General features: G+C 41.5%; 1 long non-coding RNA gene across 1 annotated transcript; it reads right to left on the reverse strand.

Annotated features, from left to right (window-relative positions):
* Positions 1–109: 109 nt before the first annotated feature.
* Positions 110–27,955, reverse strand: LOC117802724. The gene is made up of 4 exons (XR_004626221.1): positions 27,805–27,955; positions 5,688–5,904; positions 4,135–4,332; positions 110–247 (listed from the first exon to the last, which is right to left on the reverse strand). It is a non-coding gene; the product is annotated as an uncharacterized LOC117802724 (long non-coding RNA).
* Between the last annotated feature and the right edge of the window lie 44 nt (positions 27,956–27,999).

A 27,999-nucleotide genomic window follows, 5' to 3' on the forward strand; every position in this document is an offset into this window, starting at 1 on the left:
GAAATTCAGGTCAGAGTCCTTTTGGTTTTGTCCACTGCCAGACAAAGAAGTGCCTCAAGTCTGACCTCCCATTCCATGAAGTTAAAAAAAATTTTTTTCTTTACTATTATATGTACCAGTTCCCGTCGCTGTATCCTTGCAATGTGGAGGAGCTCTTTGTGTCAATGGTGTGTGCTGTCTTTGGAAGTCTGCTTGAACAGGTGTCACTGCGTCTGTGCTGACGGCTTTAAGATATGAGATGCGCTACCTTAATTTTAAGAAAGAAAATAAAAAAAAAATTAACCCACTGGAGGAAAACCGGAGAATATCCACAACACACTGTTAACAATTCAGATCATCCTGCCAAGCCCCTGATATTCCAGAATCCTTTCTGATACTATGTTCTGGCCATCTCAGCAGTTTCTGTGAATTACCAGCTACCGTTTAGTTCACTCCTCAAAAATTTGAATCGGACCAAATCAAATGAAGCATAACAAACAAATCTATAACTGGCCTCCCCTGAGACTACATAGTTACAACATAAAATCCAAAAGTCTAAATGTGATTTCATTTACCTGCCAATATTTCTCAAATGCCACTACATTTTGGCTTTGCTGAGTATAGCGGTATCAGGAACCCTAAAGTGTGCTGTCCTTTCATGGGTCTCAAAATGATATAACCTAACTCTTTTCAGAAGCCCCAGCAAAGAATAAAATCCCTTGAGAACTTTCAGGTTCAAAACGGACCATTTGTACATTTCTACCAAGCATTTTCTAGTGTTGTTTGATTTCCATACTGTATCATTGTTCTGGGAATTTTTCCACAGGCAGCTAGAATATCCAAAAAAAAATCGCATAGTGTTAAACAGTATGGGACCCTAACTCTCTGCTGTGAACCTTATTCTTCTAGGCCTGCCATTCCAGGAAGTGCCAGAATGCACCAAAACTAAAATGCCAGTAAAAGTGTGTTTTTAAACAAAAGTCCCTGGATACGCTTTCAAGATATTTTAAATCCAGATCAAAATCTTGGACTCTGTGTCCACGAGGCCACACATTTGGATGAAGACTAAGGAACACAGATAGAAATAGATATGGTCTAAAGATTACAGATTTTTGGCGTTGTGTAGATATCCTCAAACTAACTCAACTCCTTGCACAATAGTTCGGTTGTGCTGGTTTGTTTTTATCTTCAGTGCATGGCATTGCGCCATCGAGCCTGAGCAAAGGCTGCTGGAGAGGTGAGTTCTCGTTTCCAGCAGTGGGTCATTATGTGTACAGAGCAAATGTCTATGCCCCAGTTGCCCCTTCCTCTTACTCTCTTCCCCTGGGGTCCGTGTGAAGGAATAGTAATACTGTATCATGCTTTGTTTAAAAACCTCAGTTATTACCCCGAATCAGAATTTCAAATGTTAGGTGACAGCAAGAAATCACAGCAGGGGGAAAAAAATGACAGCTTGGATGAACTTTAAAATTGGATGTTGCGAAACTATTCTTGTGCATTTTTGCTGTCTTATTTACAATGTCAGCAGAACTGTAGAGATGCCAAATTTACAAGACTGGGAAGGGAGACAGACTATCATTCTGCTATGCCTACAAGTGTCTACATTGTTGAAATCTCCAGTTTTCTTAAGTGTTTCACATTGTCAAAAATATGCTGAAACTGGGTAAGTCTCACCTGTGTTAGGGTATAAAGAAAATATTCTTGACGTATTTTCTAGTCGGAACCTTTTGGGTACTTGCCAGTATTTTTTTCCTGCATAAAAAAAACCCTTCGGTTGTTGTGCATAGTTGTTCCAGGCAGTAGCTAGAAGTGATTTGGTGGGTTCTAAGCCAAGGTTTCCCCATAGAGTGAGTCACTGCCATGCCTTGGAATATATTCTGTTATCTCTGTCAAAATGTGAGTAATAAAGCATTAACAGTAGTAGGATGCCTGCTTGTGCCTCATTGCCACTTCCGACCATTATCTGTCCCTCCTAAACGCCCAATGCTTTGAAGCTCTTGCCATCAACCTACCGAGTCCATGTTTACCTTCCAGCACCCCTCGCCGTGCTCAAGGACTTGCAGTTTTGGCTCCTGTCACTGGCTCCAGCACCACTCTTCCTTAACTCTTGGTGATTTCAGTATCCACTTGGACAATAAATACCCTGCTTTCTCAGTTTCCTGGTCTTGTCCAGTGAAACGTATCACCAATTACTACACTGACTCCTTAATTCGTAGCAGGCACTTCTTCCTATTTGCTCTGGGTAGGTCCCCTGAAACCTCAACAAATAAAGGCCACTGGCCCAACAATTCCCGCCCTCTCCTGCCTCACCATTTTCCCCCAAACCATTGGAGGATTTCACTACATTCGTGCTGCTATCTCGTCTTACAAACACTCACCTTGACCACCCTACCCTAACTACCATCCTATTCATCTGCTCCCCTTCACAGAAAAACTACTCAGAGGAGATTATGTATACTTACTGTCTTCAGTCCCACCCTCCCTTGGTCTCTTGAACCAACTTAAATCAGGCTCTTATCCCCACCATAATAGCTCTTGCTAAGAGAAAGGTGATCTCCATGCTGTTAAATGCAAAGGTTAGGTCTCTGGCTTCATGCTTTTGACTTCTCTGCAGTCTGGAACAGTTAGTAACAACTTCCTTTCTGAGATACTTTCTCAGCTCTGGAATATCCCTCATGTTCTCTCGGGTCTCTGGCCACTCCTTCTTGGTCTCCTTTGCCAAGTTCCTGGAGTGCCCAGCACTGAACAGTCCCTCTCTAAATGATCTTTTCCAGTGTTGGGACCCTATCCATGGAAACACCCACATTTTTAACTCCAGCCCTAACCTCTTTCCCGAATGCCGGAGTTCTGTGTCAAACTTCCTACTTGATATCTTCATTTGGATGTGTCATTGGCATCTCCAACTCAACATGTCCTAAACCAAACTAATTTGTACCCCACCCGCTATTCTACTCCCATCACATATGTCCTGTATGAGTAAATAACAACTCTATTCTCCCAGACCAGAAAATCTTATAGTTACCTTTAAATTTTCTCTTGTACATATCACATACAATCCACTGAGAGGAAAAAAAAAACCTGTTTTTCCTCGCTTCAGAATATATCCACAATCCATGGATATATGAGTCCATGCCACATCTTGCCTGGGATGACACTTTTAAAAACATATATAGGTTACGGCACTTTTCTGCTCAAGTCCGCGATGTCTTTCCAACTCCCAGTCCTTACAGTCACTCTAAAGCCCTCATAATTCTGACCTATTCTTTGCCCCATCTCCAACCACTACTACCACTTCTCTGGCCTCATGTACTGTTTCCCTAGTTCATTTGCTCCATCACACTTCCCTTGCTTTATCCAGAACACTCTCAAAGTGTGCTCTGGTCTCAGGGTCTTAGCCCTGGCTGCATCCTCTGTCCAGACATCTCTTCCCCCACACCTCTGCATGACTTGTTCCTCCTTTCCTTTAGGCCCCTACACAAATATTCCTTTACTGTCAGAGACATATATAATCTCTAATCGCCCACTCATTTTCTGCTTTATTGCTTTTCATAGAACTTTTCGGCATCTCCTTTGTTCATTGGCCTAGCTCCAGTACTTTGAAGAGTAGCCAACACACAGTAGATGTATTTATCAGATGACTTAATGAATGAAGGAAAATAAACAATAACAGAGTTTTGGCATTGAAAAAAGCTATAGAACTACACGGTCATTTTACTTCAATATCAAAACAAAAAGCTTTGTCCAGAGTTGATATCATAAAACCATTGGTTTGCTTTCATGTAGAAAACAGAAAACCCTGTGATTTTCTTTCCTGGAAGGCTACTGTGGAGGGAACACGCCTGACTGTTACTCTGGCTGTACTTCTCCATTAATCATCTTAAAAGGCCAAGCTGCAGGGCTGGAGGAGAGAATGTCCTACAGAACCTAGAGAAAAGCAGCAGTTCAAAACTCTTGCATTTATACAGATAAGGATGCATCTTAAGCTACTGGTATTGCAGAGTTATTGGGATGGGAAGAGGATTCTGCATTTTGTTTTCTGGTCTAAATGTTTAAAAATGAGAACATTTTTTCCCCTAAAACAAGAAATAAACAACAGGAAATGTATCCCCCTGCCAAAGGCAGCTTTGAGTAAACCTAACGACATTCGGGGCTTACCCTCTGTCCAAGTGACAGGCGCTCCAAGGCTTGCCAGGCAGGCGCTGACCTCTGTGTTTATTCGGTGCCCCTGGATGTTGCATGAAGCCTCCTTTAGGAAACTGAAACATGCCTTCCAATGAATGTGTTGTTTCACTCAGTCTTGTAAAGGGCACACCTTGTAGTTTTGATCTGTTCAATTATGTATTTTCCTGCCCACTTAATAAAAGAAACATGTAAAAATAAAGGAAGAGGATAATGAAATCACATAATACGAAGCACTATGACAATGAAATAATTTTTTGTTCTTTTTTTATTATCTGTGTCTGTTCACAAATCTGTCAAGATGAAGGATAATGGGTAATTCGTGCTAAATAGCGAGGGTCAAGGTCTTCATCAACCTTTTCCAGGACCAAAGCCTTTTGGGGATTCCAGGTGCTTAGCTGCAGATTCCTGACGTTCTTTACAAAAGATGCGAGGCGCTGGTTTCACTTACAGATGGAGCGTATGAAAGAGATGCTAGGGAAGCCCCAAGGTATTCCTGCAAAATGAGCTTTCCATCGTTTATGCGAAAAAGCACGTTAAAGTTGAGTTTTCTTTAAAACTGACTATCGCCAGCCTGAACGTGTTTTTATATTTCCATAAGCAACTAAGTCCAAGTTCTGTGACAACAACGTGACAGGGGGTCACCTGTCCCCTCCCCAGAATTGTCGTCTTGGTCTCCAGAATTCAAAGTTAATTTACCAGAAGATGTCATGAAAACATGGAGGAGCAGCATTGTGGGAGGACCAGATTTTTCAGCCCTGTCCCCAGTGCTCCCCGATCTCAGGTTATCTTGTATTCCTCACCTCCCTCAGTCAAGTAGATGGCACTTTGAAGACGAAAGCATTTAGAACCAGAAGGCAGCCCTGGAGCAGAAAGAATCGGGACAGCCTTCAGATGCACCTGAGGCCCTCCCCCCTTCTCCTCTTTCCTCCTCACGAGAACAGCCATTCATAATCGAAGGCCCATAACCCAGAGCATGCCAAGGTCATCACCAGGCCAAGGCAAAGCGATCAGAAAGGACAACACAGTGAGTTCCCCATAAGCTCATTCAGACACTCATAGTTGGAGACAGCATGCTTTCATCATAGAGTGATAAGATGTATTCAAAAGCTGATGCTGACAGTATATATAGCCGTCCATTTTATTAAATGTTCAGTCCGGGTTTCGGGAGTAGGGTTGGAATTGGTTTTGGAGTTCTGGGGGTGTTTGGGGGCAGTGGCTAGTTTTTGTTTTTACACATGGTTCTAATTAAGAAAAATAAAAAGTTGGCAGCGTTTTTGTCGGTCCTCACGAGATTTGGGCTTGGTGTAGGGAGGCTTTGGTTTTGTTTTCCAAATTTTTCTGCTTAGTGAAATCCCAAAAAATGTGGTAACGACTGCTCCAAAGTACTTGTAAAAGTCCAGATCTTTTTTCAGCATAGAAATGTACTAACCATCTCAAAAATCGATGGGATAAATATTTTAAAAAGCGTGGCGGGGGGGGGNGGAACAAAGCGGACGCTCCACCTGGTGTCCGTGATTGAGACTTACATCGCCGGCTTTATCAAAGCGAGGAAGTGCTGGTTCAACGGGGACAGAATTCAGGCCCCGCCCACAGGAGGCTGTGCCATCGCAGAGCAGACACGCTGTGAGGGGGAGACCTCGCAAAATCCGCATGTTATCAGCTCACTGCGTCCCAGCTGCCTTATCAGCCTGTGGTTTCCAATCTTCTCAAATATGATGACCTCCATCACAACCGCCTAAGAAACTGAAAAGCAGCAAGAAGTTCAGTAACATTTTCAAATGAAACTGCATTTTACAAGCCACATTCATCTGAAAAAAAAGTACTAGGACACGTGAGTCATTTATTGAGTCTACAAACGATGTCTGGTATACACAAGTGTTACTGGACCCCTTGTTATAGTTCCACACCCTAAGCCCCGCTGAGGTCCCTGATCCATAATTTGGAAAATGTAACCGTAAACATTTTCCCTAAGAACCCCCATCTGCGTCTTTGTCTTGTTTTATGGAGATGTCTGATGTGGATATGTTAATGGTCATGTTTCTGTTCATCTTAATAAGGCTGCCCTTGTCACCTTCAGGTATCGGAGAACTAAAAAAAAAAAAATCATCATAGTATTTTTATATTTTTGCATGTTTATATGCCATCTTATTTCTCTAAGTATTTGCGGCATCTATGATCAGACTTTTGACAAGCCACTAAAGCAAACCCAGCTCTTAACCACCTGTGTGAAGAAAAGCAAAGTAGCTATTTATTTGCCAGTTGCCTATTACATGGCAAGCTCACACTAGATGCTGCGACAGAAACAGCTGAGGAAGCAGGGATCCCCACGTGTAAGGAGCTGCAGTCTCCTTTTGCTACAGGGGAGATGGGGACTGCAGGGGAGGGGTACAACTGTGCGCAGAGCCTAGTGTTTGATAAAGGAATGCAGGGATTGCTATGGGACAGAAGAGAAGGGTTATGGAGGACTTTCAGGAGGAGATGGCCCTACCAGACTATAGGGCAGGAAAAGGGAGGGAGACATTCCAGTTCGAGGGGTCAGCTTGAACAAAGGCACAGAGGAATGAAGAGCATGGGGGCACAGTGAAGGACAAGTAGCTTAGCACAAACAGAGAAGGTGCTGGTGGGGCAGAAAACGCAATCGCCGGACTACTTGAACATACAGCATACCCTCTTCACCCCTACACCCATCCTCTGACATAGGCTCCAGAGCTCTCCAGATCCGGATTCAGCCAGCTGCCTGGCACCCATGGGCAATGCTTGGGGAATGAATCACACCCTCAGTTAGGAATGCCAGTGATTCCCGTGTGTTGGTCTTAGGAGCCCTTTGAATGCACCATTTTGTGCATGTAGTTCCCTGCATTCTTGGACTTGCTGTCTGTACGACTAAGCCCCCAGATTTCCTCACTGAACCCCAGCTTTGAAGCATGAAGCTGTCCTGTGGCCCTACTAGCCCAGATTCTCCTGATAGTAAGAATCACCTGCATGCCTGTTACTAAGGCAGACTTCTGGATCCCCCACCCTGCTGCACTAGGACTCTGTAATGGTGATGCCCTGAACAACCCCCACCCCCGGTCCCATGCTTTGCGACACATTACGCTTCTGAGCTTTGTCTTCTTCCCCTTTGAACGACTCTCTTTGAGCAGAGGAATGTGGCTTATAGAATGCAGTTTCACGTGAAAGTGCTATTGAACTTCTTGCTGCTTTCCACGCAGAAAGTGTGTCCAAAGACCACCACTTTTTGTTACGCAGGCCTCTGGTCCCATCTTTTGTGCCAAGTAGGGCTTTGAGAAGAGAGGTTGCCTAGAGACTGCTGTGCCCAAGCACCTGGAGCTGGCTGTCTGACCACGGACCCCACTCTCCCTCCTCAGTGCCCGGCCGGCTCCGCACCGTCGGGGCAGCGCTCCTCCCGAGCCCAGAGCCCCCCACTTCTTTCTGGTGTACCCTTCCTGCCTCGTCTTCAAAACTCCATCTATTCTTACCATCCTTTTTATTGTCTCTTAGATTGAGGTTGAGATAAAACTTTTTATTACTACTTATTTAGTTCAATACTTCTCTCTTTGATAACCAACTTCTAATTTCTTCTGACTTAGCTATTTACTTTTTTGTTCTTTTTTTGCCTTTCCCTTTTATTTGGCAACTGTCTTGATTTCTACATCTTTGTGACTTTAAATTCCTCTTACTTTGTTCTTCTTTGAATATTTTTATGATTAAATGTCTGCCTTCACTTTGGTATGTTATTTGTTTTTAACTTTTTCCTTTTTTTATTTGCACGTAATCTATATGTTTTAGTCTGCATTTCTGTTCTTTTTTAACTCTTAATTTATTGGTCTCTTAGTTTGCATTATTGGTTTTGTCTATTCTATGTCCTAATCATTGTTTAGTTCATTATAATTATTTTTCCATCATATTTAAAATTTTTTCTCCCTAATTTTAAATTTAATTTAGAACTCATTCTATTTAATCCCCATTTTGTAAAAGGGGACGCTGAAATGCAAAGAATTAGAAAGAATTTGCTCAAAATCTTCGGGTAGGCAATGGTAAGACTGAAATAAGAAGCCTGCTCTTCTGGTTCCTGGCCTGGTGCTCTGTCTACCAGACCACTGCAGTACCAATGACTATGCGGATAAGACCCTTCTTTCAAATAAAAACACCTGAGCAGCACCTCTTCAAAGAGCATTTGGTTCCTGAGACATCAGAGTGGAGACTGATTCAACGTCAGTGATCACCCAGGTGGAAGGTTGTTTCTTGGCCTTTGACTAAAAGGACATGTGAAAATTAAGCGAAAAGGGGAAAGCTGAGAAGTGGGACTTTATTCCTAAACTACTTGGAAGAACAGAATCTGAAGCCAATACAATATGCGACCCTAGGTAAACACACCTCTCCAAGCCCCTGTGTTCTTACTCCTAACGTGGGGATAATGAGACCAGTCGTGCCCGCCTCACAGTTGTGTTACTTCGATCACATCAGGTCATGGATGGAAAAGCTCTTTGTAAATTTTGTGTGTAGTTGTTCTTACAATGACCATAAAATTCAAAAGAAAGGTTAGAGGAATCACTACATAAAAAGAATACCATTGTTACTCTTTTAATGTGTGTATCTATTTATTTAAAGAGGAAAAGAATAGGGGCGCCTGGGTGGCTTGGTCCGGTTAAGCATCTGACTTGAACCCTGGTGGTGATCTTGGGTCCTGGGATTGGGCTCTGTGCTCAGCAGGTTGTCTGCTTGTCCTCTCCCTCTGCCCCTCCTCCTCTCTCTCCCCCTCTCCCTGCTTCTGCTCTTTCAAGTAGATAAATAAAATCTAAAAAAAAAAAAAAAAAAAAAAAAAGGGGCTNGTGCCTATGCCACTCAATACCCCAAATCATATTTTTTCCCTCTTCCTCCTTTAAAAAAAAGACAAATTACTTTTTAATTGACTTTCTAGTGGTTCTTGCACATTTCTATCTGGTGCTCTTGGCTTTATATTCCTGCACATATGCGTGCATTGGCCTGCGTCGTTCCCAAGCTTTGAGGGTTAAGGAAAAATGAATGCAGCTCTACCTTAATGAGAGCTACTTTACAAGAACGTCTGTCTTCCGACTTGCATTTAGCCTCACCAATCAAGCAGTGGCTTCTGTGGCAATCCTGTCATTTCTTCCTTAATCTATTTTGTACTCCTACGTTCCCACAAACGTTCCAGCTACAATCTTTGTGGAAGTTAACAATGACAACCAGAAAAAAAATTACCTCGTACACCTGGTATTTGAGACTTTTAAAATGTCATTACCCAATAAACTTTGCAGACAGCGATCTCTGAGTGCCCCGGTCTCTGGAGCAGTTATCTCCCAGCAGAGCCAGCTCGGCAGCAGCAAGCTAATGGATTAAAACGCTGAGTGAATTCTCACTGGCAAGCAATCTGGGAGCAAGGACCACAGATGAGTCAGGTTGGGTGCTAAGTGACGAGGACAAAGGATCAGGGATGTTCTAGTGTTAGGCCTCCTCTTGGCGGGGGCCATAATCATCACTAGAATAGCATTTGGCACTCAAGACTCTTCCCTGTGGCAACGCTCAGAGCATCTCTTCTTCAGTGTGAATGCATCAGCAGGGAACCGGGCCCTGCTGTGATCTTACAGGTCTCAACAGGGCATAACTGCGTACCTGCAAGGAACTTAGAGCCTCCCCCTCCAGAGACCAGAACTGAGTGGCTCAAGGTGGCCTGAAGGCCCGCAGCAACAATGGAACAAGAAGGCTCATCCCCAGACTCCGAGGACAGCACTCCCTCCTGTCCACCAAGCCATTTTCGTGACCTTCTTCACGCTTCTCCCGTCAGTGGCAAAATAAAGGCAATGGCTTTGTTATGTGGCAGTGGAGCCACCCATAAGGCTTGGCTGGAATCTGGCAGCTGGGTCAGGGTAAGAGAGATGGGCGCCTGTGCTCTTGCTGTAGCAAAGCAGAGCGATTTCCCCCTTCAGATCAGCACAGGCGGCCTGAGGAGAGTTTGGGAAGAGAGAAGAAAAAGGGGGAGGGAGGTGAGAGGAAAGGCAGTGACATGGCCCCGGGGGAGACTCACCCTGTGAGGGGAAACTGTAGCCACCACAGAGGACGGCTCCATTCTGAGGCTGCCTGGAACCTCCCTTGAGGCCTATAGGATTGCTCCTAGGACTGCGGAAACTGTGGCACTGACGCATGACTCTTCAATTTCAATATGCTGGTTGGAATCACGGAAGACAAATAAATACTGCTTCCTCTTCCCACCAACCACCAAAACGTGCTTCACCAAATCCACTTGTCTTGCTCAAAGAAAGGAGGTGATTTCAAGTCGCAAGGGAGAGAAATTCTGTTTGCTTTTGTGTTTGCCGGTCTTGCCACTGCCTCTCAAATGTCTCTGAAGGGATGCCAGAAGCCCACTTTTGGTGTTTGTAAGCACTGGGGATTTTCTGAAGGGAAAGGGGCTAATCAATGGAAGCTGGCCATGTCACTCAGAGATCTGCAAGACAAGAGAGTACCTAGACCGACAGCTTGCCCACCGCCAAATTGCACCATCTGCTTGTGACAGTACATTCCTGGAACTCCTCCGTGTCGGGTAAACAGCTATCACGAGAACCATTTCTCCCTGACGCTGCTCCTTTCATTGGTGACCTATTGGTCAATAACACAGAGTAACATTGTTTGTTAAGCCTCAGTGATGACCTCGTGATCTTTGCTCCCGCTTTTTTATGTCGACCTCATAAGCCTCCCTTAGCACCCCGCAAATTAGCAGCAAACAGTATTGAAGGCAATGATAGAAAATATCACAAACACTGTCTGAAAATGATTAACCCACGAACATTAAAGAGACACAAACTCATAACAGAAAGATGCCCTGCAGAATGTTGTGGCCATTTAGGCATCTTTGATTGAAAACTGGCTAGGAACAGAGAATAGACTTAATTTAAACTGAGATGACTTAAAAATTGCAAACAAAAATTTTCTGCATGCAGCAGCACCATTCAATTTAGACCAAATTACCCAATGATTAATTAATTTGGGACAGTGCTCACCGAAAAATTGCCATAGATATGCACCTGTCAAAGGAATTTGCCACAGATTGTCAAACCTTCGTGACATGAATGGCCCGAATTCTGGGGGCTGCCCGTTCATTAAGAGCAAGTAGACCTCTTGCTCTTTTAATGAGAGCTGTCCTCATGCCAAATACCATGAGCTCCAGTTAGAGAAAAGAGCCAGAAGGTGGGAATGGCGCCTAGACTTGTACGAGCCACCGGGTAAATTGTCATCTGGTAACTGTAATTCCCAGTGTGGGCCATTGTAAGGCTATTAAGGTCACTGCATCTGTCCAAGGAGTCTTAACAGTCACAGCCTCAGTGACGGGGCTACTTCCTCTGCCTTGTACTTGGTAGCCAGAGGTCTGCCTTTGGGATGGGGTCAAGGGGTCCCACAGGCCTCAGGGTACATCTGGGTTTGTCACCTTAGATTGTCTGAGACTCTCCAGGTAACCACTGAGCTAGTCAGAAGAGTCCACTCATTCCTTCTGATCCAGTATACAAATCCGTTGAATTGACTCAATTACAGGCAAGATTAAAGGAAGGAAAAGAAAAGGAATAAAGGAAATGTGCCAGTGTATTGGCTGCCACAGACAGAACTGGCACCAACAATCTGCCCCATGTTCTTCCCTGTTAATCACAGCACAGGACACGATCCTTAAGCTCCTAGCAGTACCCCCGAGCCATGGGTGTGCTAGAGATAGAGACCATGATTGCACTTCCTCCCTGGACCCCTACATTCCAGGGAAAGGCCACGAGGTCAGTTTGAATCCCAGAGCATCCAAACAGGAACAATATACCTGCCTCACAGGCCTTGCTCTAGACCTGGACTCCATTCTTTTTAGTGTTCTCCCTCTATCCTCTTCCACCCATTGCCCTACCCAAACCATACTCACATTACTGTCTGTCAGAGAAATATCCACTCTTTACCAAACTCTCTCCCTCGAGTCTATCACATCAGCACAGGCCGGTGTGCTTGTTTGGCTTCTTTATCCCAAAGACGTTGGCTTATTTATCCCAAAGACCTACTCTAAGATATAAGGGTCTAATGTTATTGGCCCAACTACCTTACATTGCTTATGGACACAAAGTTTAATTAAGGTTTGCAGCTGAAACATTTTTGTGGCCACTAAATTATCTCCAAGTTGTTTACTCAAATTCTTTAGTGTCTTCTAAAATTAAATCATCTCAATGCTCGACTTCAATACATTCCATGAAGTCCTCATTTTATGTTTTCACAAAGAAAAATACCATAAGTATTCTTATTATGTGGAGATTGACCATGGAATAGATGGCCCTCTATTTGGATTGTGAGTAGAACCAAAAGAAGGAGTATGTTTTCCACTTGGTGGAAAACATGATATTAGTTTTTTAGTTTAAACAACTGTCTGCTCCTTTTCTTAATGATCAAGAATCTGGTTATTTGTTGCTGAATAACTTTGGCCATACAGCACATGAACGTAGAGAGCACCAAACATTCACTGTGGTACAGATCATATGATGCACTCTTTATAAACGGCTTCCAGACCATAACAGAGATAGCGGCATACAGCAAAAGGATCTGAAGCTTAGTCAATTCTTGCCTTTAAACTCCTCAGATTTCATCTTCTTTCTTTTTTCTTGGGTTTGTCCGTTCTGGAAGAACTCAAAACAAACAACCCACATTTACTTATGACTTACACTTGCTCTGGCAACACAAATTCCTGGTCCTGGACGGTGAAATCATCTAGAATTAGGTAGTGACTACCCGCCTTATAAGAAGTAGCCTCTCCAGGTTGTCACAGACCTTACATCTCTATTATTCTTTGAGGCTGAGGCCAAGTGTCAGATGCCATTCATCGCTGTATGTGTGCTGCTGTTTTTCCCATACAAAGTGGGAAACGAGATAGAGTGTCTCTCACAAAATTAGGAAAACAAAAGCTAGGCAAAGACGCCTGTGTTTTAAGAAAATTAGACAAAGGCATATTCCTTTGAAAACTGAAGAACATATGTAATTGTTTAATACACAATGTATACCTATGTTGAAAGGATACAATGCATAGATCTTTTTGATTATATTACTTGCCCACCCTGTTAAGCACATGTTTGCTAACCTTTTTTGAAAGTTCTGTTAGCTCTGGGTTTGTGTCTATTTTCTTTCCAGCTGTCATTAGAACCTATTAACACTAGTACCTACAACGTGTTCATTAAATATCTGTGGCTGCTGCAGTGGTTATTCACTGCTTTGATGTATTTGTTAACACGTTTGTTCACTTCCCACCTCATCCCCCATAGGTTGTCATTTGGAAAAATTTAAGGTGCTCTCAAGATAGGTTCTAAAATTTGGATCCCAATACGTCTAAGAATGTAAATTCTAGGAAGACAGGAATCTTATCTGATTAGTTCACTGTTCTCTCTAGTTCTGGCGCATACAAGATAATCTTCAAACATTTCTTTAACAGTTTTGCCACTGGTTAGCCATGGTAGCTTGGGATAGATCCTCCAATGCTTTGAGCCTCAGTCTCCTCACCAGTAAATGAAAATAATGTCTTACTCAAATGGTGTTACAGGGATGAAGTGAAAATTGCATAAAATTTTGAGCTATGGCAGGTGTTCAGTAGTTTAGAAAGAGGGGATAAGAATTTGGTTATTGGTTACTGTTCTAATTCCTAGTCCTTTTGTGAAGCTGCCTCTTGCCTTGCTGGCTATTTTCTAAAGGTTACGGATAATATCAAGATCTTTCTTGCCAGACAAACACTGCAGTGGGAGGATGTTAAGGTCCTGTGGACTCTTCCAAGGCTTAAAGCTGCCCATCAGTAAGCCCCTAGTGGGGAAGGCCATCCTAAGAGTTAATTAAGTTTTTTTTCCTTTTCTCTCTGAGTGGACAAGAGATGATGTTTCTGAACTGCTTCCTGGGACTAATTCTAAGTATCATTGATTAAAAAGAGAATAAATATTTATTTAAATAAATAAAACTCTATAATAACCGCTACAGTTGCTATGTTTTGATCAGTCAGGAAATTCTTGAAATATCATCATCCACCCCTTGAAATCCAATGTCCTTACTGAAAATCTTCAAAATGAAGGTGCCCTTTAATGAAATGTAGCATATTTTCAGTAATAAATAATAATAATAATAATAATAATAATAATAATAATAGCAGCAAATACTCATTATGGGCCTTAGAACTGCTCCAAGCATTTCAGGAACATGTAGTAACTTCTTTAATCCTTACCCATCTGGTGAGAGAAGCTCTATTATGTGCCCCATTTTACAGATGAGGAAACCATGACAGAGAAAATTCAAGTAACTTTCTCAAGGTCACACAGCTAAATATCATAAAACTGTGATTCATATGTAGGCAGTCTATTCCAGATGTAAGCTAGTAAGGAACCTGGCAAATTGTGTATATTGCCTAATTATGAATTAATCAACAAATAAAATACTCCCAGAAAAGCCTAAAGCTAATACGTCAGTCTCTTAGGAGCACCTGTGTGGGTATACTAACAATATTCTGGGGGCTGGGAATACAGCAGTAGGTTTGATAGACAGAGTCTGTCCCTCAAGGACTTTGTATTGTATTAGGGGAGAGACTAAAAATAAACATGGAAACAAATACATAAGGTGGGTTTAGGTCTTAACAAATGCAATGAACAAATTATAATTGGGTAATTATGTTAATAAGTGAAAGGAGAGAAGGTGCTATTTTAGCTAGGGTGGTCAGGGAGGGTGGTGGGAGTAGGCTGGGGGAAGAAGGAGGCAGGGGTGAGAAGGACATATCTGAACTGAGACCTAAGCTATCAGAAGGAGGCATCCATCCAGGGAAGACTGTTCCAGACAGAAAGAACCTAGCTTAATGGGCTTAGGTAACATGATGTCTGCAGCAAAATGAACAAGTTGAAGATGGAGGAGATGTTAAAAAAAATAAGCAAAGAATCAAATCATGCAGGCCTTTTAAATAAGGTTAGGAGTTTTGATTGATTCTCCTTTAAATGGAAAGCAATTGGAGCATTTTAAACTATGAAATGTCTTCTGACTTTTTATTTTTTTAATATTTATTTACTTATTAAAGATTTTCTGGCAACTACAGGGAAGATGAACTGTAGAGAAGCAAGAATTAGGACAGGGAGAGCAGTTCAGAGGCCATTGCAATAGTCAAGGCAAGAGAGGGTGGCTCCTTGGACCAGACTGATGGTGGCAGAGATGGTGAGATGTGGTCAGATTCAGGGTATATTTGGAAGGCATAGTGGGAGGAGCTCTCCAGTGAATTGGCTATAAGACTTAAAAGACAGGAACTGACTCCTAGAACAATTTTGATGCCATTTACTGAACAAGGAATGACTTGTTGGGTAGCAAATTTAAGGATAAGAAGCGGAGAAAGTAGGAGTTCTATTTACATAGGATTAACTTAAGATAAAAACTCCTAGACACTTAAGTGGAGATGCTGAGCATTGTCTGAAGATTGGAGAAAGAAATAAATATTGTACTTCTATGTTGTCCAATATAATAGTCATTAGCCTTACATGGATACTGAGCACTTGAAATATAGCTAGTATGACTGAGCAACAGAATTTTTAAATTTTAATTAATTTAAATTTAAATAGTCACATGTGGTTAGTGGCAACTATATTGGACAGCACAGATGAAGAACATTTTTATTATCACAGAACATTTTACTGGGTACCAGCTATTAGGTCTGATGAGATTATCTACAGAATGAATGTGGATAAAAAGAGAAACAGGCCAAGGACTGAGCCCTGGACTATAACTCCATTAAGTCTGGAAATGAAGACAAAGTCAGAAAATGAGAGACAGTGGCCCTTGAGTTCAAGTGATCCATTTGTCACGAGGTCAAGAGAAGAAAATGTTCCAAGAAAAAGGGGAGTGGTCCAATGGACAGAGAATTGTCCTTTAGCCTTGGAGAGATGTAGATTGTGGGGAAATCATGAAGAACTATTTCAGAGGTGTGGTGAGGGACAAAAGCCCACTTAATGTAGACTGAGGAGGGAAAAAAATGGTGAACAGTGAAGATAGCTAGTGTTCATAATTTTTTGGAAGAGTTTTGCCATGAAAGGAAACAAATGCAGCAACATCTAGGAAGTCAAGGGAGATATTTTCCCCCCAGATGGGCCAAATTAATGTGCTTTACACCACTGAAGTAAATTCAGTAGAGATGGGGAAATGGATTCTCTTGATTGCAAGAAGAGAAAGTGGATAACTGCAGGAATGAGGTCCTTATGAAAGTATGAGGGGCTAGAACAGGAGTGTAGGCACTGGCTTTGGAGAAGACTAAAGGTTATAACTAACCCGAGAAGTAGGTATTATCATAACAGTCTCACAGAAGTGGATACTGAGGCCCAAAGCTACATTAGCAGCAAATGGCATATTTGAGGATAGGAAGGTAAGAAATCAAGATTTCTGCTTAATTATGATAAAATTCAGGTTGTACTTATTAGACACTTACATGAAGATAGCGAGTAGGCAGTTAATATCCTGACGCTTGAAGGGAGATAGCTTTGAGTCCACCTTTATCTACCCCCTTAGCTCATTTTCTTTCCCCTGTATTTCACCCCAAATATGATAAGCCGAAGTACAGGGGGTGAAAAACAGTAACTTCTCAACTCTAGTATTGATGAAATAAGAAAAAACAAAAAGAGCGGAAAGACCTAAAGTTGCTGCAAGGGAAAGTTAGGTTAAATGCCATAAAGTTTTTTGTTTTGTTTTTGTTTGGTTTGACTTCATCTTTTGTTTATTTATTTGTTCTGTGTTTGTTTTATAATTAATTAGCTTTCTTTCCCTAAAGTCTTTTAAAAGTGGAACAAGGCCTCTGCGACCATGAAGTTGAGGTAGACATATTTTTCCCTATCATTCCTTCTGAGTACAATTAAAAATCCTGGACATTAATATAAAACAAACATAAGAAGACTATAGAAGGTGGAGAATAGAGGGCTAACTGGCTAGAAACCTCAAGATCTGAAAAATGGCAGTGGGGAATTCCACTGCCTCATATATTCCTGATTTGGAATGAAGAAGTCAGCAACCCAGAAATGCCAATGGGTACAAACAAGCAAACAAAAAGTCCTTCTAAAACCTGCTCTCTCTAGCCAAAGGATAAGGAAAAGGGAAACTTAGTAAGGCAAAAATCTTTTGGATAATAACTGCTTTATTCCAACCAATCACCACAGAAAATATTGTGGCCTCAACCCAAATGATGCCAGCAAAGACTGAGTAGGGAGCTGAGACTTCCACCATTGTGATGCTCTAACAAAAAAACCCCAACATCTCTACCAGGATGGTGTCAAAGAAGGCCAAGTGGGGAGCAGGGCTTTTATCCATATTTTATTGAGACTCCCCTTCAGCTGCATCAGTGGAAATCATGTGGAGACTCTAGACTTTCCCCCCTATCTGAAATAACAAAGCCCCCCTCTCCCTTCCTGCTACGGTATTGTCAGAGGATGCCTAGTGGAGAGATAGGAATTTTACCTTGCCCGTCAGTAATGAGGTCATTCCCAGCATGGTGTCAGTGGAGACCACATGGGGAGCAGGAAATCCCACCCCTACTCAGCATGAATGAAGAACTCTCCCACTACCTTGGGTGTCAATGTAGGCTGAATTGGCAACATGGACTTCTACCCTTACTTGGCAATAATAGATAAATCCATAATTACCATTGTAGATCCTAACACTCCTCTCGCAACAATTGATAGAACTAGACCACAGAGCTAGAAGAACTCAACAACATCATTAACCAACAGGCCCTAATCAACATTGATCAATCATTCCACCCAACAACAGCAAAAGAGAGACACCTTTCAAATGCTCATGGATCATATTCCAAGATAGACCGTATCTTGGACTGTAACACAAACCTCAACAAATTTAAAAGAATTGAAATCATACAGAGCGTTTTTTCTGACCACAGTGGAACCGATCTAGAAATCAATAACAGAAAGAGGAAGGGGCGCCTGGGTAGCACAGTCGTTAAGCGTCTGCCTTCAGCTCAGGGTCTGGGATCGAGTCCCACATCGGGCTCCTCCGCTGGGAGCCTGCTTCTTCCTCTCCCACTCCCCTGCTGTTTTCCCTCTCTCACTGGCTGTCTCTCACATAAATACATAAAAAAAATTTAAAAAAAAATAACAGAAAGAGAAAAAACTCCCAACACTTGGAAACTAAACAATAAACTTCTGAAATAATCCATGGGTCAAAGAGGAAGTCTCAAGCGATATTTAAAAAATACAGTGAACAGAATGAAAATTGAAATGCAACATGTCAAAACTGGTGAGACACTGTTAAAACAGTGCTGAAAAGGAATATTATAGCAAAATTCCTACTTTAGAAAGGAAGAAAATTCCCCCAAAGCAATCAGTTAATCTTCCATTTCAAGAACCTAGAAACAGAATACTAGAATAAACCCAAAGCAAGCAGAAGGAAGAAACTAATAAAGATAAGAGCAGAAATTGATAAAATTGAAAACAGAAAAATCAATGAAATAAAGATCTGCTTCTTTGAAAAAAATCAGTAAGATTTACAAACCTCTAGCAAGACTGACAAAAAAAAGAGAGGGAAGACAAAAATTATCAATATCAGGAATGAAGCAAGATAATCACTATAAACCATGCAGACATAAAAAGAGTGAAAAGGGAATACTAGGAAAGACATAAATTTGACAAGTTAGATGAAATATACTACTTCCTCAAAAAAGCACAAACTGCCACAACTCATCCATTATGAAACAGATCATTTGAATCATCTTGTAACTACTGAGGAAATTAAATATATAATTTAAAACCTCCCAAAAAGAAATCTTGAGACCCATACTGTTTCACTGGAGAATCCTACCAAACATCATTTTTATACAATCCTTCCCGGAAAACTGAAGAAGAAAGATGACTTTTTATGAAGCTAATATTACCCTGATATCAAAACCAGAAAAAGATGTTACAAAAAGAAAACTCTAGCATTTCTCATAAATATTGACATAAAATTCCTTTTTTTTTTTAAGATTTGTTTATTTGACAGAGAGAGAGACAGTGAGAGAGGGAACACAAGCAGGGGGAGTGGGAGAGGAAGAAGCAGGCTCCCAGCGGAGCAGCGAGCTTGATGCGGGGCTCGATCCCAGGACCCTGGGATCAGGCCCTGGGCCAAAGGCAGATGCTTAGGGACTGAGCCACCCAGGCGCCCCAACGACTGAGCCACCCAGGCGCCCCTGACATAAAAGTCCTTAACAAAATACAAGAAAATAGAACTCAGCAATATATAAAAAAAAAATTATACTTCATGACCAAGTGGGGCTATTCCAGAGAAACAATTCTGATTCCATATTTGAAAAATCATTCATTGTAATCCACCATATTAACAGGCTAAAGAAGAAAAAAAATCACTGATTGTATCAATTGATGCCAAAAAAAAAAAAAAACCATTTGACAAAATTCAATACCGAGTCATGATTTTTTTAAAAATCCCAGAAAAATAGGTATGGAGAAGAACTTCGCCCTGGTAAAGAGCATCTACAGAAAACTGAGAACTAACGTTCTACTTAATCATGAGAGACTAATCCTTTCCCCTATGATCAAGAAGAAGGCAAGGATATCCATCTGTATCACTCTTACTCATCACAGTGCTAGAAGTTGTTTCCAGTGTCATAAGTTAAGAAAAGGAAATAAAAGACCTATAGATCAGAATGTAACAAATAAAACTCTCCCTATTTTCAGATGACACTACTGTCTACATAGATAAGTCCAAGGAATCTACTAAAAACTCCTAGAACGAACAAGTTAGTTCAGCAAGGTCATAGGATATATGATGAACACACAAAAATTAATTATACTTCTATATTCTAGCATCAAACACATGGACACTAAAAATAAAAATACAATACTATTTACAATCACTGAGAAAAATAACAGAGTTAAGTATAAATCTGACAAGACATGTATAAGATCTATATGCTGGAAATTATTCCTATAAAAGAAATCAAAGATGATTCAAATAAATGAAGAGCATGTTGATGGACTGGAAGGTTCAACATGGTAAAGACATCAATTGTTCCCAAACTGATACACACATTCAATGGAATTCCCAACAAAATCCCAGCAAGAAGTTTTTGTAAATATATATGAAATTAATCTAAATTTCATATGGGAAGGTAAAGGAACTACAGGTTTCAGAAAGAAGAATAAAGTGGGAGGAATCAGTCTACTGATTTCAAGACTAATACACCTATGTAATCAACATTCTGTGTTATTGGTAGAGAGACAGATATGTACATAAATGGAACAGAACAGAAAACCCAGAAATAAATCCATGTAAATGTGCTCAACTGATTTTTGACAAAGGTGCAGAAGCAATTTAATGGAGGAAAGATACCTGTTCAATAAATGGTGCTGGAGCAATTGGACATCCGTCCATAGGCAAAAATGAACCTCAATCTAGGTCTCACACTATACAAAAACAACTCAGTTGATCACAGACTTAATTATAAATTGTAAAATAATAACTCTTCAAGAAAAAAAATGACATAGAAGAAAATCTTCAGAAAAAAAAAAAAAAGAAAATCTTCAGGATGTAGGGCTAGACAAAAAGTAAGACTTGACATCAGAGCTCAATCCATAAAAAGAAAAATTGATAAACTGGCCTTCAGCAAACTTTAATTTTTTTACTCTGTGAAAGATCCTGTCAGGATGAAAAGACAAGCTAGAAAGTAGGAAAAATATTTGCCAACCACTTATCTAACAAAGCACAGTAGTTAAAATATATAAGAAGCTGTCAAAAGTCAATAGAAAACACACACACACTAAACAAACAAAACAATAATCCAATTAGAAGATGAGCAAAAGGCAGGAAGAGATTTCACCAAAAAGCATACACAGATGTCAAATAAGTAAATGATAATATGTTCAACATCACTAACCATCAAAGAAATGAAATATATAAGAAACAAGCATTGACAAGGATGTGGAGAAAAAAGAACTCTCATGCACTGTTGGTGGGAATGTAAACTGATGCAGCCACTGTGGAAAACAGTATGAAGGTTTCTCAGAAAATTAAAAAATAGATATGCTATATGCTCCATTAATTCCATCTTGAGTATTTACCCAGGGAAAACACTAACTCAAATGGATATGTGCACCCCTATGTTTGCTGCAGCATTATTTACAATAGCCAAGACATGGAAGCAACTTAAGTGTCTACCAATAGATGAATGGATAAGGAAAATATGGTGGATATACATAATGGAATATTATACAACCATAAAAAGGATGAGATTGTGCCATTTGAGGCAACACGGATGGACCTAGAAGGCATTACGCTAAATAAAATAAGTCAGACTGAGAAAGACAAATACCATAGGATTCCACTCATAAATGGAGTCTGTTTAAAAAATGAACAATCAGGGGTGCCTGGGTGGCTCGGTCGTTAAGCGTCTGCCTTCGGCTCAGGGCGTGATCCCGGCGTTCTGGGATCGAGCCCCACATCAGGCTCCTCCACTGGGAGCCTGCTTCTTCCTCTCCCACTCCCCCTGCTTGTGTTCCCTCTCTCGCTGGCTGTCTCTCTGTCAAATAAATAAATAAAATCTTTAAAAAATGAACAATCAAAAAACAGAATCAGAACTATAAATACAGAGAACAAACTGATGGCTGTCAGGGGGAAGGGAGGCGGTGGGCTGGGTAAAATGGGTGAAGGGGAGCGGGAGATTCAGGCCTCCACTTATGAAATGAGTAAGTCATGGAAATGATAAGTAGAGCATAACGAATACAGTCAATGATATTGTAATAGCGATGTAACAGGACAGAGTAGCTACATTTGTGACGAACATAGCATAATGTCTAAACTTGTCAGCTCACTAACTTCCACAGCTGAAAGTAATGTAACATTTCGTGTCAACTATACTAAAGAAAAAAAAAAGTAACAGCCTCATGAAAAGAAATTAAATCTGAGCATGTTGTTGTTCTTTTAAATAAATTAATTAAATTTAAAAAAAACCAAAGAAATACAAAATAAAATCCTAATGAGATAGCACTACACACCTTTCAGCATGGCAAAATTAAAAAATAGTGATGATATCAGGTGATGAGGATGTAGAGAAAGTGGATCACTCTTACACTGCTGGTAGGAATGTAAAATAGAAGTTTCTTAAAAACTAAACATGCAACTACTATATGGGCCAGCAACCGCGCTCATGGACATTTATTCCAGAGAATAGACATGTGCACACAAAAAAAGTTTTGGTTTTGGTTTTTGTTTACATGAATGTTTATAGTTTTATTTGGAAAAACCAAAAACAGGAAACAACTCAGATGTCCTCAAAAGTAAGTGGTTTAACAAACTGGTACATCTACACCATGGACTACCACTCAGCAATAAAAACCAACAAACTATTGATACATGCAACAAGCTGTATGCATCTTGAGAAAATTATACTGAGCAAAACCAGCAATCTCAAAGGTTATTTACTGCGACAATTAGTTTGATGTGTTAAATTGTCAGGGCCACTGTACCCAGATATTTGGTCAAAGATTATACTGCATGTTTCTGTGACAGTGTTTTAGATGAGATTTACATTTAAATTGGTGGACTTTGAGTAGATTGTCTTCCAGAATGTGGGTGGGTCTCATCCAGTTTATGGTCTGATAGAACAGAAGGCGGACCTTCCCAGAGCAATACGGAATTCTCTAGTCTTTGGACTTGAACTGCAACTCCTTCCTGAGTCCCCAGTCTGCTGGTCTTCCCCACCAGAATTTGGACTCACCAAGCCTCCACAATCACATGAGACAATTCCTTAAAATAAATCTCTTTTTTTCATATTCTCATGTATATGCACACATCCTATTGGTTCTGTTTCCCTGGAGAACACTGACCAATACACATACCAGCTAATTCCATTTATGTTACAGTCTTTAAATGAAAATTATAGGAATGGAGGAAAGATTAGTGGTTGCCACAGTTTGGGATTTAGTAAGGGTAAGAGGGAAGTAGGTGTGGCCATACAAGGGCAGCATGAGGGATCCTTGTGGTAATGAGAATGTTCTGTATCTTGACTACCGATGTGAATATCCTGTGATATTATACTGTAGTTTTACAAGATGTTACATTGGGGGAAACTGGGTAAAGAGCATATGGGAATTCTGTATTATTTCTTTCAACTACATGTGAAACTACAATTATGTGAAAAAGTTTACCTTTGAAAAAGTAAAACAAAATATATCTGTTTTGATTATTTTATTGCAACCCTCCTCGAGATCTGGGCGATGAACTTAGATGATCACTCAGGTGAATAAACAATCCGGCACCTGTAGCATTAAATAGCACCACATCCTCCCAATTTAGCAAGCCAGAAACCTATCTGCCATCCTGAGTTTTCCCTCTCCCAAAACATTTAGGAAAAAGTCCAGCTTCATTGCCAAAATACATCCTGAATTTGTTACTTCTCCTTCCCTGCTACCACCATTATTTTTGGTGGTCAATAGCAAGTATGAACTGTTGTAAGAGCCTTGCAATTAATTGTGTCTCTCCTCTTTCACGGGTGCCCACACAATCCACCCCTCACTCAACAGCATGAGTAATCTTTTTTTTTTAATAGTTTTTTGCTATTTCTTTTTTTTAAAGATTTTATTTATTTATTCGACAGAGATAGAGACAGCCAGTGAGAGAGGGAACACAAGCAGGGGGGGTGGGAGAGGAAGAAGCAGGCTCATCGAGGAGGAGCCTGACGTGGGGCTTGATCCCATAACGCTGCCAAAGGCAGACGCTTAACCGCTGTGCCACCCAGGCGCCCCAAGTAATCTTAAATCATATATTGGATTGTATCACTTCCATGCTTAATCCCCTCCAGTGAGTTCCTATTGCCCTTGGCATGAATCCAAGCTCATTCCCAGGGCTTTCAAGGCCCTGCCTGAGCACAGCTGCTATTTCCCCAACAGCATCCCTTGCCAGCAAGCTTCCTCTCACTCCCTTGCTTTCAACAAACTTCTCTTATTCTTCAACCTAAGATTTTTCATCCCTCAAGTTTGGCACATACTTTCCCCCTCCACCCTGCCTGCCCATTCTTCAGGTATCAAGGAAAAAGGCATCTCTTCAAAGAACATTTTTCTGAGCATGTTTTTCTAAAGTGGGCGCCTCCTGTTGTTCTCTACCTCAGCACTCATTTTGTTTCTTTCATAGAATGTAAGCCCCGCAAGAGCAGAGACCTGTCTGTTCCGTTCCCTGTTGTAACTGATGCCTAGCAAAATGCAGTGTAAATACTGCATTTATTGAACATTAAATCAATAAATGTCCAGTGCCAGTCTCAGACCCCTCCTCCTCCATTGCAAGAAAGCATGTGGCAGCTCTCCTTGAACTTCCTTTGTTTATTAAACAAATACTTGCTGAGTGCCTACTATGCACCAGACACTCTCACAGGCACTGGAAATAACAAAATGGGCAAGATCTCCACACCCATGGGACTTAGATATGGTGGGGAAAGTGGAACACAATAAGTAATAGACAAGTAAATAATAAAATAATAAATTTTAATTAAAATAATTTTAATATTTAAACAATTAAATATTTTAATTATTACTAATAAAACAATATGCTATAGATAACTATTATATTATTATTATTCATTAACTTATTATCTAAATATTTAATGCTTTAATTATAAAATATTAGTAAATAAAATTTCAGGCTTAAGTGCTATGAAGAAAATAAAGCAGAGTAACAGGACTGAGTATGAGTTGGAAGGGGTAGGTGGGGTCCACCTTAAGAAGCCTGGTCAGAGGGCCTAAGTTGTCGTCTGAATGCAGAGGTGCCAGCCACATATAAATCTGGGGCAGACAGCTCTAGGCAGAGACCCACGGAGTACAAAGGTGCTGAGCTTGGAACTCATTAAACAAGTCTGAGGCCAGTGGGGCTGAGCAGAAAAGGAGGAGAGGAGTAGGGGAGAAGGTCTCAGCATCGAGGAATGAATGCCTCTTCTGCCGTAGTAAAGAATGTGGGTTTCCTTCTAAGGGTGATTGGGAAGCCTCTGGATACTTTCAAGCAAAGGGGCTTATGGTCTGGTTTAATTTTTAAATCATTGTTGGCTGTTCGGTCAAAAGGGACTGAAGGGTAAGAATGGGGACAGGGAGACCAGGTACTCACAGAAGAGATACTGGTGGCTTGGACCAGAGAGTTAGCTAGAGAGGTTGAGAAGAGACAAGCTACAATAAGGGCAAATCTGACTCAGAAATCTTAAAATACACTGGACTTCCTCAGGGACAAGGAGTTTCCAGTACTCCCTTACGCTCCTAGCTTGGCCCAGTTTGAACTTACTTAATTTGGTTCCCCAGAGATGCCTTTGCCTCACCTGCACCTGCCCCAATGAGAGAGGAATGCAGCATGCTGGGATAGCTGGTTTTCTTTCTTCCCTTTTATAGAAATAAGCTAAAGTCCCATGTTAATGAAAGGAGGAATAATAATGAGAAAGAAGGGGCTCTTTTCTATACTCGGAAACTCTCACCACCTAGAGCTATTGGTATCTATTACTGATCAAGATGTAATCAAAATCTGATGCAACGGGGTTAAAGTGTGCAGCCAAAAGAAGAACCACGCAGAACTGGTTTCACCCCACCCAGCCCGATCTCTGAGCACTGAAACACTTCTCTGAGCGGCCCGCCGCCCGACAGCAAAACACAAAAAGCCTGACTTTTTCACAGCCAGGTAAACGCAGAGGTGCCTCGGTGCAATCGGACCCGCAGCTCCTCTTGCGGGAGCTTAGGCAAACTCTCCGGACAGGCCGAAATGGAAGAGCAGTCCTCCCCGGGCTAAAATCCACCAACGCAATCACCCTAGCTAACTCCCTCCACCTCCACCCCGGAGATAGTTTCAGCCCATCCCTCAATGGTGCAGATTACTCATTTCTGAGTAAGGACAGAACAAGAGAGGTGCTGGCTGATCCAGAGGAAGCTGGTCTGGGTGGCTCAAGGTCCCGCGTGTGCCCGGGTTAGCGAGAGCGCTCTCCCAAGGAAGAGAAGAACAGCTCCCTGCACGCACGCGCAGCTCCGACCCGGCAGGAGAAGTTAAAGGCTCACCTGACCCCACGCCGCATTCAAGCCCAATTCTTTCTCTTAAAAGGAAGATTCGAAAAACAAAGGTTGGTAAAAATCAGAAGGTAACTCATTTTTCACAGTCACCCAAAGACTTTCTTGCAGTGTCAGTGGATAGCAGTCCTCCCAGGGCTAGGATTTTCCGTCACTGGAAAATGATTGCTAAAAAATTCTCTCCAGATTGCGGACGCTCTGACAAGTGGGTGGGTGCATCACCGGCCGAAACTGGTGCAGAAAGCCCGGCGCTGGCTTTGCACTAACGTTGGCGTGGGCTAACTGGGCTAACTTTGCTCCCCAAAGCTTAGCTCTGTAACGGAGTGCCTTACGTTATGATGAACGAGTTAATCCATGTAAAATGAGGAGGGCAGCACCTGGCCACAAGCAACAACTCAATAAAGATTAACTATCGCTAATAGAATTCCTTAGTGTTTTTCTAAAAACACTTTTTTAAAAAAAAACTATTAAGTGTTTGTGATTCCGTTTTTCTGTTCTTATACATTATGAACTCCTAAGTGTCTTACTTATGCATTTCAGAGCCTGGGACTGTGCTGGGCTCAAGGTTGTGGTTTGAGCTGAATTACTTACTCAGTTGGGTTGCCCTGCAGAGGTAACAGAAATTAAAGGGCAGTGGTGAAATAAAAGACACATGAAATCAGAGTCTCCTTTACCTCTTCACTTTGTCACTGTCTGCTTCTTCATAACAGCCCTGGTTTGGGGGACTGTCTGTTATATATCTGCTCTGCTGGGAACTGGTTCCGGCTGAGCCTCTGTGGAACCAGTGACAATAGTCGCCAAACACAGTTCGAGCTCAACAGATTTTGATACTGTTTGGGCTCCCACAGAGACTGAACATTATAGAGGACACAGAGGGTACAGACTCGGGTGCCTGGGTGTCTCAGTCGGTTAAGCCTCTGCCTTTGGCTCAGGTCATGATCCCAGAGTCCTGGGATCCAGCCCCACATCCCCACATCGGGCTCCCTGCTCAGTGGAGAGTCTGCTTGTCCCTCTCTCTCTGTCCCTCCCCCCAACTTGGGCTCTTTCTTGCTTGCTCTCTCTTAAATAAATAAATAAATAAATAAGTAAATAAGTAAAAGAAGGGTACCCAGACTCAAGCCAAAGGAGCAGATTTATTTGAGAACTCTACACTCCAACAAGCACCTCTCGACATACACCAAACCAATAATAATAATAGCAAAAACAATAACAACGAACATTTTGCTGAGCACTTATTATGCACTAGGTTAACCACTTTCCTAGCACATTTAATCCATATAGCAAAACAAAATGTTGTTATTTTCATTTTATTCACTGGAGAGTCACAGAAAAGTCACTGGGAGCCAACTGCTTGAGGTAAGACCACCAGTGAAACGTTGAGATTCAAACAAAGCTCATTCAGGTAAACCACTCAAGCCTCCAATGGCCTCTGGCCACACAGCCCAGCTCTAAAGCACAACCACCACAGTACCGGTTCTCTGCAAAGTGCAGAGCACCTCCCGTGTCCCGTGTTTGCCACCCCCACAACATGAAATGTCAACCCAGCATCTCATCGTCTACAAAAGACCCCAAGGATTTCTTTTCTCACCTGTCCCTGGTTACTGGTGTACTTAACATCTGTTAAAGTGTGACCATCTCTGGTTTGTGACTTACGCCTGAGGGACCTGCTCCCATTTTCTTTTGCTGGTGCACAAGCACTGAAGCCACAAGTCACTAAGGCGAAGAATTTATTGATTAGATTATCCTCAGTATTCAGCCTTTTGTAGGACTGGATTTGGACTTT

The sequence above is a fragment of the Ailuropoda melanoleuca genome, chromosome 1 (assembly GCF_002007445.2).
Source record: "Ailuropoda melanoleuca isolate Jingjing chromosome 1, ASM200744v2, whole genome shotgun sequence".
NCBI classification, from domain to species: Eukaryota; Metazoa; Chordata; class Mammalia; order Carnivora; family Ursidae; genus Ailuropoda; species Ailuropoda melanoleuca.